At 39.3% G+C, this 13,954-nt stretch overlaps 1 protein-coding gene across 1 annotated transcript in view; it reads left to right on the top strand.

Annotated features, from left to right (window-relative positions):
- GRIK3 (glutamate ionotropic receptor kainate type subunit 3) overlaps positions 1–13,954 on the top strand; it is a 707,216-nt gene that overhangs the window by 67,669 nt on the left and 625,593 nt on the right. The window lies entirely within an intron of this gene.

The following is a 13,954-nucleotide window of genomic DNA, read 5'->3' as shown; positions in this document are numbered from 1 at the left end:
TCAGGCCAGTGCTCGAAGTGGGAATTTGGAAGCTTTAGGGATTTTGATAATATGATATTAATTTTAGATGCTTTTAGCACTATGTAGTAGGAAATGTTTAACAAACTCTTCTCATCTCTCTTACTTCTTCCATGTGTTCTTTCTGTTTTCTCTTCTTTCCTGTTTCCTGTCTTTCACTCTCCTCATGTGTCCATATCTCCATCCTATCTTTGTGACTGATCACCTGCATCTCTCTCTCCTTTACTTACCCCCTGCACCTCTCACTCCCTGCTATCCTTTTAGCCTATGCTTTTATCTATACCTCAGCATCTCTCACTGTCTGCTTCTCTCTCACCCCCTGCACCTCTCTCCCCCTGCACCGCTTACTGTCTGCTTCTCTCTCTCACCCCCTGCACCTCTCTCCCCCTGCACCTCTTACTGTCTGCTTCTCTCTCTCACCCCCTGCACCTCTCTCCCCCTGCATCTCTCACTGCCTGCTTCTCTCTCTCACCCCCTGCACCTCTCTCCCCCTGCACCTCTTACTGTCTGCTTCCCTCTCTCACCCCCTGCAGCAACTGCAGTGGTATTGTATGGAGATGTGCCCCACTGGGCCCTGGGACACATCACTAATCAGCGCTGTGACAGAGCATCGGGTCCTGGTGCCAGTGCAGCATATGTGGCGGAAGTTTAAATTTGGCTGGCACCGGGTGTGAGCCAATACCAGGTTGCAGGCCAATAGCCAATCAAAAGAAGCGACAGACTTTTGAATTTGGCACTGGCAGCTAATATGAAGCAGAGGCCGCTGCCAGCCAGGGTTTTAACTGCTGCCACATCTGAAATGGCACCGGAACCTGATGGTTTGTATCCACACAGATTAGAAATCTTATCTAATCCCAGTGGGACACATCTACACAGAATGCCACCGCTGTTGCTGCTGTTCCTGCACTGGGATCCAATGCTTGGTCCCAGCGCCAGGACACTTCTTACTGCGCTGCTGAAGTGTCGGTACATCATACCGATGTATACCGCCCCCTTTCATGCACTGTTTATGGTACAAAATTAGATTTTTTCATGAGTGTACCCCCGGGGGGTGCGAGCTCAAATGTCGGCGCCGACAGCTGTTCACATCTGATAGAAGCAACAATTGAATAGCTCCATCGGCACGAAGGGGAGACAGTTGCCGGTGCCAACAATTGAATTGCGCCCTTACAATTTTAAAACATTTTAACACATTGAATCGTAAATTACAGATAAAACCGATACATAGTAAATAATGTATTCTTAGACTGCAATCTGATGTTCTATATCTGTCTGTTTCAAACCGGACGCAGTTCCGATCGTTAGGAAATTTACCCCTATTCATCAATTATGCATTACATATTACATATTATCACACTTCATACTTGGTGCCTGCCTGTGTTCATAATACAAATATAGTAGATTGTTCATCTTCTCTGAGGATTTTGCTTGCATACTACAGCTTGTGTACATCACTTCATCAGTCCATTGAGGGTAAAGTTAGAAATATGTTAAAGTGCTGTTTGTATCTCAGTTTGCATTATTAAACTTTTCTTCAAATCTGTATTTAACTAACTAAATAACTTGCTTATTTAACAACATTTCACTTTTATTGAAGTTGTGAAGTATTTTTATTTTTTTAGATTTTCTAATATACTTCCTACAACTAGCAATATTCTGTTTTATCTTATGTGAAGTAGTAAAGAGAGCACCTACAAGATTATCACATATCCATGCTATAAACAAAATATTGTCAACCAATTTTGTAACTTTTATTACTTCACAAATGAAAGTTGATTGTTTTGAATAAATAAAGTCATGAGCTACCCAACATCATACTTGCCAACTCTCCTGGAAGGTCTGGGAAACTCTTACGCTTGGAAGGCTCTCCCGAAAGCTGTATCCAATTTTCCATTGTTACCCACTTGGTGACTAAAGTGGGGGGCTGGAAGATCGAATGATGCAATTTGCATTGAATCACCCACGGTAAAAATACAGAGAATATTTGCTTTGAACAGCTGGTATAGGAACCACAATGATGTGTAGCTTCAGTTCCCAACATAAAATGCAGTGAATTGAGGCTTTAAAAGTGGTGGGCAGATCCACAAAGATAAAAATGCAGAGCTACGCCCATGTCTCATTGAACTTTCCCTGAGGGTGTTGAATAAGAGACTGCGAGTATGCCTATCATACATAATATACTTGCAGGGTAAAGAAGTGTGGCTTTGTATCAAAAGCCATGTAAGCAGTCATCTCATCACAACATAGAAAAATTACCTTCTATTTTTTTAGTAGTGCTAAAATCCTGAGTAGAAAGTATCTCTTTTTGGGCATTCCAAGGTTACCTACCAGGGACGTGCAGTCAGGGTCAGGCAGAGCCTCCCCTGTCATACTCCTGAGATTTGATATAAAAATTACTAAAATAATACAAAGACATTTATAACGTCTTTGTTTATTGTAATCATTTCTATAGTAAACACTCACCAGCTTTATGGAGCTCCCTGGGACTGCACGGAGACGAGAGATGAGGCAAAAGCTCAGCCTCACTTCTGTATGGTCAGAGACTGCTTGCAGAGCTGGGGGCGGGGCCACACCACGGGCAGTAAGCTGCACAGAAAGAGAACCAATAGAGGCATGCCGCTGAGTATGGGGGGCGTGCATTGAGCACTGATGGACATCTTGGATGTGTCATGAGACTAGGAAGTGCACTGCAGTGTTTAGAGATCGGAGCTCAATCACCAGCAGCACTGAAGAGCAAGGGCAAAATTTACTAAGTGGCACATTCTGTGTCAATTAGAATCTGCCGAAAACCACTGCAAATTGATGGGTATTCAAGGTCTAATTGGTATTATTTATTAAGTGGCGTTTTTGGTATTTAAATGGAATCCACTGTCAACTCCTCGTGGATTTTAAAGGACAACTTGCCATGGTGTGTTTCTATTGATACCACTGAGAATAAAAGCTAAATAATATATGAGCACTGCAAATATCACTTTGATCTGTGCAGGCTATGTAGGTTTAAAAGTATAGAAATAGTACATTTTTTTCTTAAAAAATTTGTGGTGTCCCTACCCAAATAAATACCCAGCCCTGGATCTCTGAGCATAGGCTGGAGTTGGAAAATAAAGGGACAGAATGGGTGGGGTTCCCCCTATTTCCTATTTTCTGAACCAGGGGGATAACGCTATAGCTGGGAGACACAAAGCGTGTCTTATGGCAGAGGTCCCCATGCCATTATGTTAACCAGCCCCAAACTGGTCAGCCCAGGATTGGAATCCACTGGGAAGTTACAACCCAAAAAAATAAAATACCCCTTCCTTCAGCCATCTCCCCCCGGGAGGGTTGCTCTCAGCCAATCAGTGCGTCTCTCCATTCATTTCAATATAGAGTGACCGTGAGTGACCCTCTTATTGATTTTAGGGGGGGGGGCGCCATGCATTTTAAAAATAATAATATATATATATTTTATATAAACTGGTCTGCCGGCACCTGCACTGTGACCCCAGTCAGCTGTTCTATGCAGCAGCTGACCAGGGTCACAATGCAGCAGCCCGGAGACCAGTTAACTGTAGCCCCAGAGGACATTATTATTATCCTTTATTTATAAGGTGCCACAACTGTTCCGCAGCACCAGACATGCAGGTAAGTAGGTTATTTAGACCACAAAACTGATCATTGGGGTCCGGCTACTGGCTCTGCTCATTAGAGCAGAGCAGGAGTCGGGGAAACAGAGGAAACCTTGATAACCCCACTTCCAGCTGGCGTTATTATCACAGGGCTTCCCCCAATATTTTCTCACATTTTATTTTTAGTAAATCTGGGCAAATCACATTTCCCATTAAAATGATAGGAAATGCGTTCTGCTTACTAAAAAATTTGATAATTAGGGTTTGGAGTAGAATTTTACCAATTCTACTCCAATTGTCCTTTAGTGAATTTATGTAATACTAAAATAATGTGAAAAGTGTGTGAAAACATTCTTTTTCACTTTATTTTAGTAAAAATAATGTTAATAAATAAGCCCCATAGTCCAATATATATATATATATATTGATGACCAGTGACATAAAATCGTGTTGCTGTGCAAACTGGACTGAAGAAATGTGAGAGTTGGATTTGCGCCACTCCAATCGGTTAACGTGGCATCTCTCAAGAGAAAACCACTTTGGAATTAGGTGGACAACGAATGGGAAGAACAGTGTATGTGTGGTGGAGTTTTCGATACAATAACATATTTCTTCTACAGTGTATGTACAGGTGGACTGCAGGTCCTCTATGTGCCAGAATTCCCATACATTTTACCCATGACAGGACTTGTTGGGACCTGTAGCTTGCTAGGAAGAAAGTACTATTTTTTCTTTTCTTTTTTTTTTACCTTTATTAGTCAACACCTTTTTTGCAGGCCTTTTTCTATAGGAAATCCAGCCCATGCTGAATGGGGTGAAATTGCAGGACCTATAGCAAGTGGACCTCACTCTACAATCTTGTCTGTCAGAAGGACCTCTAGTTTTGTATGTGTTTTTTAGGTGATTTGTTAACCCTGCGTTTTTTCTATTCAAGAAATTTTGTTTTGAAATGTAGATGGCAACTTGCAGCGATGATGGTTTAAAATGGCGGTTGGGTTTGGCAATTTCTGACATACTGTATATGCTAAACTGGAGGCTATTACATTGCCCCTTAGAGACTATTTCTAAACAAAATCAGAAAATAAATTCATTTTATTACACTTTATTACACTATAACAATACTCAGCAGTGGATAGAGATTGAAAGAGAAAGAGAAATGGAGGGTGTCACATATCACGAAAAATATAATCCTATCAAACATAGTTGCCAGTCACCATCGGCATATTAATAGGAAATAGTCATCAAACCTAAAATATACTACAAAAAGAAAATCATGCAAGGTCCCTGGGATATGTATTTGCACAAAGATTCAGGACAATAGCGAGAATTAGATAGTACATCAATAGCCTATGCATAGTGTTAAAAGGTACTTGAGGAGATAAAGTTATGCTTACAAAAGAAAACAGATAAAGCACTGGGCACAGATGGAATCCACCCATTTCTGCTAAAGCAGTGTTACTCAAATCCAGTCATCAGGCCACCCTAACAGTGCATGTTTCCACAACCTTTTGCTGGAGCATAGGTGTATTCATTACTGAATGACACATTTTACAAGACCCACAGGTGGTACTAATTATTTCACTTGTGATTCTGTGAGGAGACCTAGAAAACATGCACTGTTAGGGTTTCTGGGAGACTAGATTTGTGGAACACTGTGTTTAAATAATTATGCCAGTACCACAAGATTGGTGATAAGAAGATGTGGCACCAAGCTTTAAAAATGGAATAAATAATAATCAGGAAATTATAGAGCTGTAATCCTTAAGCATTCCATTGGAGACGATTCTGAAATATGAAGGACCAATCATGCCTACCAAATATGATCTGATATGATGACAAGACGTCAATAAATGAAGATGAAAATAGATGGTTTAATTATTACCATAAGTAGGGGTTGTTTATTGTAAGGGTGGTTAAACTGTGGAATTCCTAACTAAAGTACATTAGCAGATTCACATAACATGAAAATTAATTGAATGTTTTTTTTTTTTAAATAATATAATAAATGGTAGCTGTAATTATTAGAGAAAATCATGGGCATGAAAAACCCAGGCCGCAGGATGCACTATCATCAATAATGCGGTCAAACTCCCTGAGAATGCTGTTTTTGGGGGTTTGACCGCATTTCTTATATGTGCCAAGTTTCAAAAAGCTATCCATAGCATGGACCCGATGGGTAACGCCATCTTTAGATGGCGTTACCCAATAGATGCCTATAGAATTCTTTCCAAAAAAGTGCTGTGAGAGGGAATCCAATGGGATTCCTCCCAGCACCCCCGGTGTTGCATGTGTCATTCTGCTCATGCACAGAGGAACTTCTGGATCATAAACCTGGAAGTCTATCTATCAGAAAGGATAACCCTTATCAGAAGTGCTGTCTTTTGTGATTTTCTTAATGCATACCGGCACTAGTAATGCCAGCATGCATGCATGCACTGAGCAACGGTATGCATTGCATGGAGAATGTGATGCTTGATGCTTCCCACCTAGTGAATGTATTTAGTTACCATTTTTTGAGTCTGGAAGGAACTTTTCCCCTGTGAGGCTAAAAAAAAAAAAACTGTCACACTGAAGGTTTTGCTTTACATACCTTTGTATTATATAATTACAAATGGATCAGTGATTTTTTTTTCATTCACAGCAATTAAATATAACAATAATATGTATATTATATATAACGATTTATGTATCAGTGCACAAATTGTCATCAACAAAAATTATTGTACAGTAGGTAAATTTGCCAATCATGATTCAGTTTGTTTTTGAAACTTCTGCATATCTGTGATCTGCCCCGCCCACAACCAATCAGCTATCTACAATCTCTGTGAAAGCAGCAGACAGCAAAACATATTGAGTGAAAGCCATAGATGGTACTTCAAAGTTCTAGTTTTTTAAAGTCAGTGTAAAGAACAGGAACAGCTTTGTTTTATGTATAATAGTGACTTTGTACTTGCCATATCCTTTCTGTACAATGTTCAAGCCATTAATTCCCAAAATGATGCAGAATCAGCAAACCTGAAAGGCATCATATCTAAAGCTATAATTTTTGCTAAGTGTACAGTTTGGAAAAGTACTCTAGAATGTGTCCTGCTATACTTTTTCTCTTTTTCTTATACATACTTCTAGCCTTGACAGCGGCCATACTATGGATTGTTTGGATTTTCCCATGGAATTAATATAAACATAAAATTTGCATTTCACAATTATCATTAGATGTAGCATTAATTCTAGAATGCTTAATATGTTCATTATAATCATCACCTTCTTCATCATTAGCAAGGAAAACAATGTTATTAATGTACAATTTACATGTTAAGTTTTGTTTTAGAGCTTAATTTTTGGATTGTCTGGTTTGGTGTGCTTTTCTTAAATGAGACTAATATACATTTTAAATATGTCAGTTTAAATTAAATTAAAAAAACTAGTAACAGGCAATGCAATGTAACTCACTTGAAAGTAGAAAGAAATTATATATTAACCAGTTAACAATGATGGGAGTCACATTAAATATAAACACTGTAATGAAAAGTATTAATGGAATTAAAATCTGAATAGAAAAATCACTTTGCAAAGTCGCGTGGCACGTGCCAAAATGTGTCAGGCATCTGGAGTGTAATCTTTTAGTGGCAACGGATCTCAAAGTTTCCTACTGCTTCAAGGCTGGCTAAAATCATATCCCAGTTCCTACTGTGGCTAGAGTGTGCAGAGCACCACAAGTTGGTCCATTTTACGTCAATCCAATACACCAGTGTATTGCCTGGATACTTGTTGTTGTTGTTTTTTTGCACTAGAGAAACCATTAGAAAAAAGAAATAAGTTGAGGTACTGTAGCAGTGCATTGCCTGGATATTTGTACACTGAAATTGCAATTGGGATTAACCACTTGCCTGGCACCAAACTGGGTTTTGCATGACAAAGCCCATTTTGAGTCTTCTGAAAGGTACTCTCACAGTGCCCTGCTGGTCCCTCTGCTTCCATATTTACCCTGTATAACAGTGGTCAGGGAACAGGGGTAAATTATCCCACATGGGGTAAAATGAAATTCCGGGGGTTAATGGATGGACAACAGGGCATGCATATGAATGACGTCATGACGTCTCTCCCATAGTTCCGAGGAGCAGCCGGGCATACAGGATGGCGGCGGATGCAGGAGTGGGGATTAAGTCAAGTGTTTTTGGGGGGTTACAGGGGCATTATATGGGAGCACTACTACAGGGGCATTATATGGGGGCACTACTACATGGGCAGAACTATGGGGGCACTTCCACAGGGGCATTATATGGGGGCACTACTATATGATTTCCTTCCTTTCAAATCAAGGGGGTAACGGTAAAAGTTCCTTGACCCCTGCTGTATAACAACATAAAGTTTTTTTTAAAACTACTTTTTTCACAAATATGTTGAAAATTTGTTGATTTTTTTTTTATTATCAACTTATGTAAATAATACAGTATTTAAACCTGATTCAGTATAATTTTGTTAACAATAATACAGAATTATTCTGAATCAGAATCAAATAGGTATTCTCTTTACATCATTTTATAAAAAAAAAAAAAACTTTTAGAAAAAAAATGTTGGTTAAGTGCTAAATGATAAATCACAAGAAGACAATAGGATTGTTTGCATCAGTCAGCATGTTAACAATTACACAAGTTGAGATGTTAACGTTCTGCCTAGGTATTCACAGATGTTCTCACCTAGAACAATTCAGAAAGAATGAGTGTCAGAGGGGCTGTAAGATCCTCTTGTAAGTGCTATAGATGCGTGACATTTGTTAATCCTTGCTGCTTGAATTCTTCATGTTCCATACACTCAGATTAGTATGAGTCTCCAGAGTGCATAAATCAGTTGATGAATTTCGGTCGAATCAATTTACAAGATACAGCTGAATCAATTTTCCCTGCATCTATTCATTATCCATACCTATTAACAATAATGCTCTCAAATAACACAATAAATGGGGTTGGGTATGATATGTTGACAATCATAACGTAGACATCATCATGTCGACATGGTCATAATGTGGACCATGTTGACATTCATTATGTAAACAGTGATGAAATGTCCACATGTTAGAATGTTGACATAGTTCCTGGTGGCCCAGTGGTGACTTAGTGGTCTATGTACAGATGTGTCTGCTTGCATCTTTTCCGCTTGTGCGACAAATCGCACCATGCATTGCGCGAGTCGCGCACCCGTGAATGGGTCCGCGCACTGTGCTTACACCCGCGACTCCATAGGATTGCATGGTGTGAACACAGCACACAGCATGGCGCACGCGGCCGCAGCTAATTGCATGGCGCAATGCGTGTGCACATTTGCAGTGCAATCGGCAAAGATGCAAGAAGACACATCTGTACTACGTCTTTGAGAGAGATAAAGTGGACGGAGATAAAGTACCAACAAATCAGTTCCAGGTCATTTTTCAAACACAGCCTGTAAAGGGACAGCTAGGAGCTGATTGGTTAGTCCTTTATCTCAGTTCAGTTTCTCTCTCTCCAAGGCTTAGTACACTGACCTCTTACCTTGCTCCAGACTGCTGCAGCGGTTACAGCGTGACTTCCGGGTCCCAATGGTTATGTGACTATCACTTCTGGGTCAGACCTCTGATTCTCTGGCATTTGGGTATTTTTCTGCTGTCTCTAACCCTCCCTGAAGTTCCTAGCCCTAAACTCCATCGCTGCAACCTAACTCTAACCAGTCCTGAAGCCTAACCCTAAGCCTCGAGCCCGCAGTTTGACCCGAATATTTACATTATGACAATATCGGCATTTCACATATCGACAGTTTGAGCATGTTGACGCATTACTTGTTGACATTTTAACAATGTCTACATCATAACTGTCAACATTGCAGTGTCCACATTATGATTGTCGACATTGTCAACCTCTTGACTACTGTATATCCTCAATAAATGAAAGTCACTAACAATGGATAGCTGAAGCACATTGCAATGCCTAGGTTTGGCACTGATGTCCCTGGTTGGTGAACCCAGCACACTTTAAGGTACTGTATATGTCTACTCTCCACTCTAGGGAGCCACCTCCAAAAGTTAGCCCCAATGCAGGATGGACAGAAACATCTTTTGACTGTTCAAGAGTGTAAACATCACATCAAAAGTCCAACCTCCTAGCCATTTATTGCCACTCCTTTCAATCAGATATATGTTTTCATTTTTCTCCTATCAATTGCTTCTTTTAGCTTCACGTATTGCTTATATTTCTTTATTAAAGTTGGCTATTTTAGCTCTTATGTGAAGCTGAATGAAAATGCGTCTAAAATACGAGCTTTAAAAAATGCACATAAACATAGCCCACAAACCTATTTGACTTATACCAATATTTAAAGTTACTGTTAGAACTGGACACATCTTTTGTGCCAGGCTTATTTAGAGCATAAATCAGATACACGTAGACCCAAACAGGTCAAAACACAGTAAAAGTTTATTAACAATAATTGTTTTCATTAAAAAAAAAACATATTCACTATTAAGTTTGATTTACTAATAAAATTAGAATACAGCAGGTATCATCTCCTTCTTATACATGAATGCATTTAACAATAAAATGAATTGTAAGATGTGCCACAAAATCATGTAACATGGGCACAAGTACTATCAGCATCAGAGGTCAATCAGCCAAACTGAAGCAGCTAGTGCAGGCAACTGTTGCTATCATCAGTATATATTTGTACATAAGTGATACAGCTTCTGACTGACTTACATGTGTTTCCCTGCAAGCCTGCTTGTGTCACAATCATGCAAACCCACATTTACTTTACTCAGGCTGAATTGGACCTTCCCTACTCTCCCTCATTCCTCTTCCCTAAGAGTAAGGAGGCACAAGTGTCTGATTAGACCAAATCTGCATGATTGTTTTGTGGGCATTTCAGTATTTTACAGTACACGATAAGGTGTATGCCCAGCTTAGCATGAACCCCTGTGTGGGAAGCTTTGCACAGCTCCTCTGAGCAAGGTGCATCCAACCAAAATTGCATCCTCTCCACTCCTCTATCACATTACATAAATCTTGCCCCATGGTATAGTAATTATGCTATGTTTGGGAACCTATATAAACTGCCTAAAATGTATTCGTTCTTGCATATTGAGGTAAGAAGTGGGTAAATTTTCGGACTAATACAGACTTGTGCCCAATCCCGATGGGTTGTGTACAAGTCCAATGGAGGGAGGATTGTGCATGTGCAGGACCTGTTCTGCACACATGCAGATCAGGTCCTGCGTCCTTGCATGCAGTACGGCTGCGGAAGTCAGGTGAATGTCAGTCTGCAGCCATCTGGGGGCAGGGATGGGGCGCTATGGGCTTTGTTTCACAAAACTGAGGCTTATCACCACCGTTCTCTGGGAGTGCAGAGGCCAATGTCTAAGTCTTCCAGAGCAAATTTACAGGCCTCAGAAGTGGAGTTCAGGTGGTCATTCTGAGTAAGCTTAGGCTTACTCAGATGGGCGATGCTGCAAACATCACGGCCAATGGTTACATTGGTGATCTGATGCTGCATCTGTGGACGCAGTGCTCGGATCTGCTATGCCAGCAGGAGGCGTCTCTAACCCTAAGATGCCTCCAGCGGCATTAGCATATTTTAGTATTGCTGCTGTGCAGCGGCGATGCTATTAGTGTCCATCTCTGAATCACCCCCTTAGTGCTTTCCAAACTACAGTACCTCCATTACATTATAATTAATTTAGCAGATAGACAGATAGTTTTATACCAATGGAGGTGTTTATCTATGGAGAGGATATCATAAAATCATAGAAAGGATACTTTGGTGAGAAAAAATTATGATGTTGAATTTGGGGTAAAAAAAAATCACTGTCCTGCTAAGAGAGGGACAATTGTGATATATGATGTGTCAGATTTTTGTTAGTTTAGCAATAAAATAGTCAGTTTGTGTTTCATAATTGCAGCTGAGATATAGTGTATAAGTACTCTTATTTCCTTACAGCTTCCACAGACGATATGTTGTGTACTCATTGCTCATTCCCAGCTGTACCCCGCTGTGAATTAAACCTCTGGCAGCTTTAGTGCACTGTATAAAAATGTTGATTTTTCTCTCTTTAATGCAGCGGGAAAAACATATTTTTCAATGATTTGGTTGGCTGCAGATTTTCCAACGGAGAGATTTCTGTGATGACTGTTCTCTGCAAAGTTAATTAAGTGGAGAGTACATTAAAAGCTTAATATATTGGGGTCAGCTGAGTTCTCACTTTGTAATGGTAAAAGCGTGTTAAAAAGGCTGCTCTGTTTCTTTTGAAGATGCTTTAGATAATATGAATCAGTAGTACATATTAATGATGTGGAGTGTAGGTAGTCTAACTCCTAAACATGCCACACAGCACTATTTACTAATCTGTTTATAAAGTTACTTTCATGCAAAATTCCTTTCAACACACTTTGATTAATATGCCATTAGTTTTGCAAGAATGTACTTTAAATTATGACTGAATTTAATATGCAAACTTATTGAAATGTTTGTACATTCACAGTTAAAAGAACAAATTAAAAACATGAATCGACTTATTCCAATGGTATACTTACAGTACCAATAATCTACATTCTGCTATTCTGTTAATTGTGTTGATCCAGAAAAAGTCTGTATCACCCATTGCAATGACAGTTTTGTCACAGATGAGGATAAAGTATATTACTGTTTTACAGAACATTCAAATGTGAATTGTATCCCCCCCCCCAAAAAAAAATAGCCTGAAGGAAATACTGTCGGATTGAGATGACCACTACAAATTATGCATTCCCTCTCTCCCCCCATCTGAGAGGACACTGGCCTATCATCTCCCCTGGTCTTACAACACCAGAGCGCTTTCCAAATACTGCAAAGTCAAACCTGGGTTGTTGTACATTACAGTAAAGTACTTGTACATCTACTTGGCATATATAGTAGAGATGTGCACAAACCCTTGTGTTTTAGTTTTGGTTTTATATCATCGTTGTGTTTTGGTTTTGGCAAAACCATCCTCAAGTGTTTGGGTTTGGTTTTTGTTTTGGATTTGTTTAAAAAATGTATACAATCAGCTAAAATCATGTAACTTGCACCTGTTTTTGATGCTATAGTATTATTACATCAAAAACATTAATTTCCATGCATTTGCAGTTAATTATGACCACCTCACAGCACCTGAAATCATAATGGAATGGATTTAAATGCAAGCCAAAACAAGCAAAATCCTTTAGATTCGAGTTCCGTTATTAGCTCCTCACCAGTCTCTTGCCGGAGTCCACCAAAACAGCTTCTGATCAATAGAGAAAGGTTAAGTGATTCATAAATGATTCATTACCATGACAATCAGCAACATGAGGAATGGACCTCAGCCATAACAAGTTAGATCAAGAAATTGAACTCAGAAACCGTACAGAACAGGATGTTGTATTCTGTTCTAATCTTTTTGGATTATTTCATTTCAAATACAATTTGGGATTATGGGTTTATTAAAAGTAAGCAGTGGGACTACTTTTTCAATTACCAACACTTTTCAGTTTACTCAACAGCCTCATTGTATATAATATTGCTAATGCTGCTTGATCAACACTTTCTTTTTGAGCTGCCAACACAGGTACATTTAGGGGGTGTATTCAATCAGCCACGAGGTTTGAAGACTGCTGCTTTTCACCCTCCACCACCGTTTCTGTTGCATACAGGATGAGTGCAGCAGCTGGTGAGTATTGGATATCAAAACTATTTACTATAACAACTTAATGTTGCTACACAAGTTACATTGTAACAATCGTACAAACAAGCACTTTTGGATTTCATATATGTTCAGTATTTGAAATCTAAATAAGGTCTTTTTTCCTGAAAATAACAACAACACTGATATGCTAAAGTGACTCTATTGTCTACAAACCGGTTAGCATTACTGCCTCACAGCACTGGGTTTTCCTCCTACATTTCAAAAATATACTGGTAGGTTAACTAACTCCCAACAAAAAAAATGTGTGTATGTTTGTGAGCAGGTACTGATGTGAATGGCCACATAGTCTCTATAAAATGCTGCAGAATATGTGTGCACAATATAAATAACTGGGAATAAATAATATTAATAAGGCTTTGATGAAGCTTGAAAGACTGTTGCTGGGTTCCTATTTAACGTATTGCTCTCGCCATCTATAGTGCTAAAGATTAGGGCCCCATTCAACAATGAGTGCTAAAAGGGTTATGTCTCATTGTTGAATGGGGCCCTAAGGTTAAAAGTTAGTGTTTGTTCCATCAAGAAGCAAAACAATTGATACATTTTCAAAAACAAAATTGCAAATCTGTTTATGCAGCTCCACTTCAAGCAATGACATATTCCTAAAAAGAAA

The sequence above is a fragment of the Taudactylus pleione genome, unplaced genomic scaffold (assembly GCF_031769625.1).
Source record: "Taudactylus pleione unplaced genomic scaffold, aTauple2 ptg000007l, whole genome shotgun sequence".
Taxonomy (NCBI): Eukaryota; Metazoa; Chordata; class Amphibia; order Anura; family Myobatrachidae; genus Taudactylus; species Taudactylus pleione.
Note: the sequence above shows the minus strand (reverse complement) of the source record. Positions and strands in the feature narration are given on the sequence as shown.